This window comes from Notechis scutatus, chromosome Z (assembly GCF_049901735.1).
Source record: "Notechis scutatus isolate UNSWTSFEM ecotype Mainland chromosome Z, rNotScu1.2, whole genome shotgun sequence".
Taxonomy (NCBI): Eukaryota; Metazoa; Chordata; class Lepidosauria; order Squamata; family Elapidae; genus Notechis; species Notechis scutatus.
In genome coordinates, this window is record NC_142025.1 from 100,803,390 (window position 1) to 100,812,378 (window position 8,989).

Sequence of the window (8,989 nt, forward strand, 5' to 3'; positions counted from 1 at the left end):
AAGGGAAGCGAAAGGCAAGGGAGAAAGAGAAAGATACACCTAATTGAATGCAGAATTCCAGAGAATAGCCAGAAGAGATAAAAGTGCTTTCTTAAATGAACAGTGCAAAGAAATAGAAGAAAACAATAGAATAGGGAGGACCAGAGATCTCTTCAAGAAAATTGGAGATATAAAGGGAACATTTCATGCAATGGTGGGCATGATAAAGGACCAAAATGGCAGGGACATAACAGAGGCAGAAGAGATTAAGAAAAATGACAAAATTACACAGAAGAACTATACAAGAATGAGCTTAACATCCCTGATAACCACAATCAGGTGGCCACTGACATCCTAGAATCTGAAGTCAAATGGGCCTTAGGAAATCTGAGCAACAATAAAGCTAATGGAGGTGACAGTATTCAAGCTGAGCTATTCAAAATCTTAAAAGACAATGCAGTAAAAGTGCTACACTCAATTTGCCAGGAAATTTGGAAAACTCAACAGCGGCCACAGGATTGGAAAAAGTCAGTTTACATTCCAATTCCAAAAAAGGGCAATGCCAAAGAATGTTCAAACTACCACACCATTGCACTCATTTCACATGCTAGTAAAGTTATGCTCAAAATCATACAAGCTAGGCTCCAGCAGTGATGTTGAATGGTTTGCCTTGGATTCGAACAGAGATCATTCTGTTACTTTGGGGATTGTATCCCAGTATTCTCAGCTACTCCATTTCTCCTGAGGGATTCTTGCCCGCAGTAGTATACCTGATGGCCATCTGAATTAAATTCACCCATTCCTGTCCATTTTAGTTTGCTGATTCCTAAGATGTCAATGTTCAGTCTTGTCATCTCTTGTTTAACCACATCCAGCTTGCTTTGATTCATGGATCTTACATTCCAGGTTCCTATGGAGCAGTGATCCCCAACCTTTTTTATGCTGCCCGGTATCCCCAACCTTTTTATGGCGCGCCCGGTACCGGCATCAGCTGGGCACGCCATCTTGTTTTGATGAAAAAGTGCTTCCGGTGAGCTCACTGGAAGCACTTTTCATCAAAACAAGATGGCGGCGCCAGCGCTTCGGTGAGCTTTTCCGGTAGAAAGCTCACCGGAGCGCTAGGCGCCGCCATCTGTTTTGATGAAAAGTGCTTCCGGTGAGCTTTCACCCGGAAAAGCTCACCGGAAGCACTTTTTCATCAAAACAAGATGGCGGCGCATACAAACCAGCTGGCCGGTAGGACTTGTTCCACGGACCGGTGCCGGTCCACGGACCGGTGGTTGGGGACCCCTGCTATGGAGTATAGATCTTTACAGCATTGGACTTTCCTTTCACCCCCAGATACATCCACAGCTGAGCGTCCTTTCGGCTTTGACCAGTCACTTCATTCTTTCTGGCACTACTAGTACTAACCCTCTGCTCTTCCCCAGTAGCATATTGGATAACTTCCAACCTGAGGGGCTCATTTTCCAGTGTCATATCTTTTTGCCTTTTGGTACTGTGCATGAAGTTTTCATGGCAAAGATACTGGAGTGGGTTGCTATTTCCTTCTCCATCCTTTATTGCAAGCAACCTGGAGACAAAACGTAAACTGTTCATTGCACAGTTTAGGTAAAGACAACTCTATACAATTCAATTGCAAGAATTTATAATACCATTAATCCCCCCCAAACTTTTCAGAATCAAAACTTGAAAAGGCAGGAAGAAGAAAATCTATGCATAATTATTGCTTGAACTGCTTCTACAGGCAAAAACTGTTTTAAAACTTTTCAGCTAGACTATTCCAATCCATGGAGTCTCTATCAAACATTATCTTAAATATATTTTCTATTTTATTTATACTGTGCCATATAAAGGAACAAATGAAACTTCCTTGTAAAGTTTAAAACTAGTGAAGCTACAACTCCTCCTTTGTTTCATGATCACCAATGAGACTATTCCACTCCCTTCCTTTTCCAAGGGCCTGCATTAGAGCCAACACTTGACTCTTGCTGCAAGACAAAGGGTGAGATTAATGGTAAAAACTGGAATGCAAAGCAGATAAGCAACTGCAATTAAGCAAAGGATTCCTTTTCAAAGTCTGCCTACATCTCCCTAAGAGGAGTAAACATACTTTTCTAACAATAATAGCTATAGGAAAAGATACTTGCAAAATTCACTTAAAATTCAGATGTTATTCTGATAAAGGCCTTAAAGTCTAGCCAATTACCATAGTCACTTTTAGGTTAAAGTTCAAAGCAAGCCTATCCTCATCCCTCCAAGTTTAGTAGTTTAAACCAATTCCTTTAGGATTCCTATTCTGCTATTTCCAGGGAACTAAAAACCCCAGAGCCATCAATATAACATAGGTATTCCTGAAGTCTTATATGATATCTGTGCACAGGGATGCACTCAGCTTCTACGTCTATATTATTTTTTTGCATGCTTTTGTTTATCCAATAAATGGCTAATTTAATATACAATTTAATCCCCTGGGATTATAGCCCACTCTTGGCCAGGTGAACTTTGATCATTCCTTTCACAATTTTTGCAAAACTACATCACTTTGTTTATGTTATGGTTGTGGTTATAGCTATCAAGTGTTGCCATATTTATAAATAATTTACTTTTCTTTTCTTTTTTTCAAGCAAATTTTATTAATTTCAAAGACAAACAAATCATCATCAACCATTACATATTTGAACCTTTTTCCATTATAAATTTTACAAGTCAGATAAAACCCCATTTTATACAATACAATTCTACCTTAAGCCATTTCCATATGAGCATAAAAATACCTCTTATCCAATTTCTCTTTACTTCTCTTTACTCTTATTCAATTTCACTATTATTATTTCATCTATTTCTTTCTGACTTGATTACCATTATTCTCATTTTGTATTTCTACAAGGTTTTATTAATACTCTCAAAAACATAAACACACAACAAACAAACATATAAAAAATCTTTTAGGAAAGTAACTTGGCCCCAGGTACCTCTCTTTATATGGGCTTCAATTATATTCATGCTCATCTTACATATCATTACCTATTTTGTTTACCATTCTATATCTTCTATATAAACTTCTCCACACATTTCACTCTTCATAATTCTATCTTATTTAATCCATCTTAATTTAAATCATTATATTTGTATCTTTTGCCCATTCTTTATTATCCCTCTATCTCATTCCTTATAAAAAAAAAAAAGAATTTCTCCTGAAATCACTAATCAGAGTATGATGCCTTTCTATCCTCCCCCTAAATTAATTAGATTAACATTTAAAATAACACCTAATACCCAATCTGATTCTGCTTGGTACATTCTATCTACTAGTTTTTTTTCTTTTAATAAAAACAGAGTAATAAATCCAAAATGATTAAATACATAGTTAAATAATAAATCTAAATATTAAATCTTATAACATTCCCATTGCCTTTCCCTTTAATATTTTATTACATTTTAAAATCAATCATTGTTAAACATTTCAACATTTTAATTTCTTATTAACTCTTAAGCCATTCTAATTTTCTATTTCTAATACAGATGTTACAATACCATCTTATGTACCTTGCAAAATCTTTTCTAAGGAAATTGTACTTTACCCTTTGTCCCTAAAAAAATTCCTCTTTTCCCATCTAATTTCAAAACTTTGTGGCTTTTCTCCGCTTTTCCCCTTTCTTTCTTCCCCCACCAAATCTTCCTACCCCCCCTTCTTCTAGCCTCTGCCTTGCTGGCATCCCTTCTCTGTTGTGTTCCCTTTTTCTTTTGTTTACTATCATTATATTTATTTTGCATTTTATTTTTCTCTTTCTTAAATGTTTTTTTAGATCTTAAGTCCTTCATTTTCCTCGCTTTCTTCCTTCCTTCTTTCTTAGTTAAATTTTGGAATTCATTAAAGATGGTGTCTTCATCTTCTTCTTCTTGTTGTTCTTCTGCCTCCATCTGTTGTATTGTTTGTTGATAGTTAACCAGTGCCATTTCTAAAAATAGGAAGGCTTTTTCCATACCATCTTTACCGGCTGCTTTTGTTTGCTCATATTCTTCCCTCAGTTCCTCAAAAGAAAAAGCCATTATAGATCTTTTCTTTTCTTTTCTTTTTTCCCTCTTTCTTCTTACACCAACCAGGATATTTCAAAAAAAAAGTAAAACAATCCCAAAATCCACAATCCTCAATCAATCCAAGCCAAGACAAAATTCTCCCTTTCTCTTCCAGGGGTAGTATCAGACAAAAGAAAAAAGAAAGTCCAAATCTGTATTTTGAAGCCTTATTGGAGTTCTATTTCTGTCTTTAAATCCTTAAGGCATCTCCTCCAACAAAATCAAACCAGATGAATATATTTTTTGTCCTCTCCCTTCCGACTTATCCCATAAAGCTAGTTTTACCTGAAAAAAACAGGTTTCTCAATGTCCACTTATTAATTCCATCGGGAAGGAGAGTAAACTTTCCTTTCAGCACCACCAAACTGCCACTTTTTTCCTCTTCTAGAAGGTATCATTCAGAAAGTCATAATTTTCAGGAGTTTTGTTAAATATGTCTTAGAGTCCTGGGAACCAAGAAAAACTTTCTCTTTTCAAAAACTTTCTCCACTTCCTCCTGCGCATTCTTACCCGGCTGCCAGCTTCTTTGTGGCGGCCATTGCGGACCGCTGCACCGTCTTGGGAAAAGGGGGTTCTGCCGGCCGGGGAGGGGGTCTGCAACACCCCAAACCCCTCTCCAGATCCCCCTATCTTCATCTGCCCCTGCAGGGCAGCCTAGCTCCGGACCCGTCCAGATCGGAGCACCAAAAGCGGCTAGCGCAGCAGGGATCGCGCAGCTTCGCGAATCCCTGCCGCTCGCGAAGCCGACAAACCGGAAGTCAATAATTTACTTTTCTTAAATTCTCAGTAAACCAATCAAGTTCAGATACATGCCAGATTTTAATAATTTTCCGGTTTAATATTTGAGGCACTGGCCCCAAAATACTTACACTGGGACAACCAGGGATATGAGTTATAGTCACTATCATCTTGCCTAGCAGATTTTTTTCCCTCAGAACCAGGGCATTGCCACTAAATATCATTTTTGTTACCCATTATGCTTTAACCAATTGTCAGGCAGTAATCAGGTGCCCAAGCAAATGGTTATTTTGGATCCAGAAACAATAAGGACACCAGTGAATAAAAGGATTCTAAGCTGTATTATTCGCTCAAACAAACAAATTGGAGAGCACAGATATCAAGCAAGATGACAGCCAAATCTCTTACAGGTTACCAGGAGCTCCTTAATAATGATAGCAGAGATATCCCATGGTCAGCCAGTTTCTCCATATCTAATGTCAGGTTCCGTGGCAGAAGCTCCCTGACAAAAACAATCCTATAGGGTTTTTTAAAAATCAAAATTGGCACCATTACTTCATGGCCCTGCTATAGTTAGGAGATTGCAAGATCTGACTTATGGTTTTGGAATGGAAATAAAAAAATCTGAGACTTTCCAGCGGGCAAAATCTTATGAGAAGATGTGAAAGTTTTCTGTGAAGATTCTTTCTCCTTCACAAGCAAAAGTGAGAAACAAACAGGCTAGCTCAGAATGAGACGTAAGTTTCTAGGCTTTTGTTAATGCAAAGTTGACATCAAAATATGTCTCTAACTCCTTGCAATAATAATAATGGCTTTCCTGCATTGCCACTATACTAGGTAGCATCATCACTGCTAGTGACTCTTTGCTCTCTGTTCGGCTAGTCTAAAGAAAAGAAGAATTAGGGTTGACATGATAGCAGTATTCCAGTATTTGAGAGGTTGCCACAAAGAGGAGGGGGTCAACTTATTTACCAAAGCATCTGTAGGCAGGACAAGAAACAATGGATGGAAGCTAATCAAGGAGAGAAGCAACCTGGAATTAAGGAGAAATTTTCTAACAGTGAGGACAATTAACAAGTGGAACAGCTTGCCTTCAGAAATCATGGGCGCTCCATCACTGGATGTTTTTAAGAGACTACTAGATAATCATTTATCTGAAATGGTATACATTCTCCTACTTATTGTACTTATTTTCCTGCTTATTGTACCCTATGACTATTATTAAGTGTTGTAGCTTATGATTCTTGACTCTTGATGAATGTATCTTTTATTTTATGTACACTGAGAGTATTTGCACCAAGACAAATTCCTTGTGTGTCCAATCAAACTTAGCCAATAAAGAATTCTATTCTATTCTATTCTATTCTATTCTATTCTATTCTATTCTATTCTATTCTATTCTATTCTATTCTATTCTGCTCTATTCTGCTCTATTCTGCTCTATTCTATTCTATTCTATTCTATTCTATTCCATTCCATTCCATTCCATTCCATTCCATTCTATTCTCTATTCCATTCCATTCCATTCCATTCCATTCCATATATAATAGCTTGCCCTTCCAGTGTTGGTGGGAATATGGTATTCTCCTGGGTAGTTCCTGGATTAAGTTATTGTTTTCTGTTTGTCTGGTGTTAATTCCTTATCAGGGTATTGGCTGCCAGACACTATGTATTCTGGTCTTTTTGTTTCATTCTTAGCATTTTTATTGTCTTTCTAAAATGTTACCATATGGGAAGATGCTGGGGTAAAGTAATTCATCTGCCATGTTCTCTGTCCTGTTACCGGTAGTTACTTTTGTTCCTAGACATGGCCATACCACCTTATTTTATGATGGTTTTTATTGTTATTATTATTTAGACTAAACAGATTAATCTAATTCTCAGTGACTATTTGAAAGAAAGTTCATAAATATCTGAGTATTGGTGATATAACAGGGGAAAGAAGAAATTGTGTTCCAATATGGGACAAATGAGTTCCAAGAAAGCTCCGACACAGCTATGGGTTGGAAAATGACAGAATGGCAGTAAAGTGTCACTGATTTCCTATTAAGTAATTATTATGACTGCCTGATAGTCTCACAAGATGAATTAGTGTTGGACAGGGGTGGGATTCTACAGGTTTGCACCTATTCGCTAGAACCAGTTGTTAACAATTCTAAGCAGTTCGGAGAACCGGTTGTTAGAAGAAATTACTGACCTAATCCTGTAAGGAAGGCAGGAAGGAAACATTCTGGTGTTGCTTACAGAAACTGCCTCTCCGTTAACCCTTTTTACATTCTTGGCAGGACTAGACTTCCTGTGTCAGGAACTTCTCTGGAGTTTTTTCCCCCTCCTTTGCTGGTACTTTGCTTGTGTGGAGTGACCATTCAAAGTTACAATGGCACTGAAAAAAGTGACTTATAACCATTTTTCACACTTAAGACTATTGCAGCATCCCCACAGTCATGAGAGGCCAGGCGAGGAGATGCGTGCCTCGATGTGAGTAATATTGAGTTGGCCACACCCAGCCAATAACATGACCACCAAGCCATGCCCACCAACTAAGCCATGCCCACAGAACCGGTTGTTAAAATTGAATCCCACCCCTGGTGTTAGACGGAGAGAGAGTGGGGGGGGGAGGGAGGGAGGGAGGGGGAGGGGGAGAGAGAGAGAGAGAGAGAGAGAAGAAGAAGAAGAAGAAGAAGAAGAAGAAGAAGAAGAAGAAGAAGAAGAAGAAGAAGAAGAAGAAGAAGAAGAAATAATAATAATAATAATAATAATAATAATAATAATAATAATAATAATAATAATAATAATAATAATAATAATAATAATAATAATTCGGGATTTTTATTTTTTGTAATTTTTTTTAGTACCTTTTACTGAAAATCAATTTAAAATACCCTTCTCTTCCAACTGCTTGATGTTGTCTTCTAAGAAGAATTTATGGACAGGCTGGTGGCTTGGACTGTGAGAAGAGTTAAGAGAAATCTCCTTTCTTTCAATAGAACCAGTGCTGTGTTATTTAGTAATCTTGTATGCATTTCCATGGAGGTAAGCTTCTCTGAACTGAATGGGCGTTAGTTAAAATGCAGTAAATATTTAAAGATTGTATTCTTTTCCTTAGGATTATTTCTCATGGCTGGGCTAATGGTTAAGTTCAAAAGTTGTCCTTGATGTTTAGTTTGTTTCTTCCTTCCTACATTACTTGTTTGATTCATTCATTGTTCAAAGATGCCCTGCCTTGCTGTCTTCCTGAAACTTATTTGTAAATAACCTTTTAGTGCTACCTGTTCCTTGTCTGAGACTTCCTTTTTTTCCAGATACAAATTTCTTAAGTTCAGAGGATAAATGAGGAAATATGTGTGTGTATGAGAGAAATTCCTTTTTATCAGAAGCAGAAATGTGGATACCCTGCAGGGAAAATAAGCATATAAAAGTTTCATTTGACTTCAGTACAGAAGTATTAGGTGAAATTCTTTTGCTGCATCACACACAGGCAGATAAAACAAACCAAATATAGTAGAAGAATAACAGGTCTAGTTTGTTGTGGACAAATAAACCAGGATTAAAAATTATATTCAATGGGGTTGGTTAACTGTGCTTCCACTTTTTAATTAATTTTAATGTTGAATTTTAATTACATTTGCCTCTTACTTAAATTTTATATACAATTTTAATGCCTTTAGTATTTTATCTGTACATTGATCGGAGTCCTTTTCTAAGTGAGTTTCTAAATGATAGATAGATAGATAGATAGATAGATAGATAGATAGATAGATAGATAGATAGATAGATAGATAGAAAGAAAGAAGAAAGAAAGAAAGAAAGAAAGAAAGAAAGAAAGAAAGAAAGAAAGAAAGAAAGAAAGAAAGAAAGAAAGAAAGAAATGTTGATGATTTAGAAATACTGCCTTGTGTGGTTACACTAAAATGTATCCTAATGTAATGCTAGGCTGTTTCTCCTTGATATCATAGGTGGAAATGCGATCTTTGCAATTTTGGTGACATGCAGACAACAACACACATGATTACCTGCCCTTTGTGTTCCCATCAGGATACATTTGAGGACTGCATGATAGCAGGACAGAATACAATTAATGTTGCTAGTATCTGGGTAAGATCTGTTTAATTTGTACATAGTTTAATCTTGTATCTTATATTTTAAATTTATGTCATATACTATGCCTTATTTTAATTGCAATGCTTCTGAT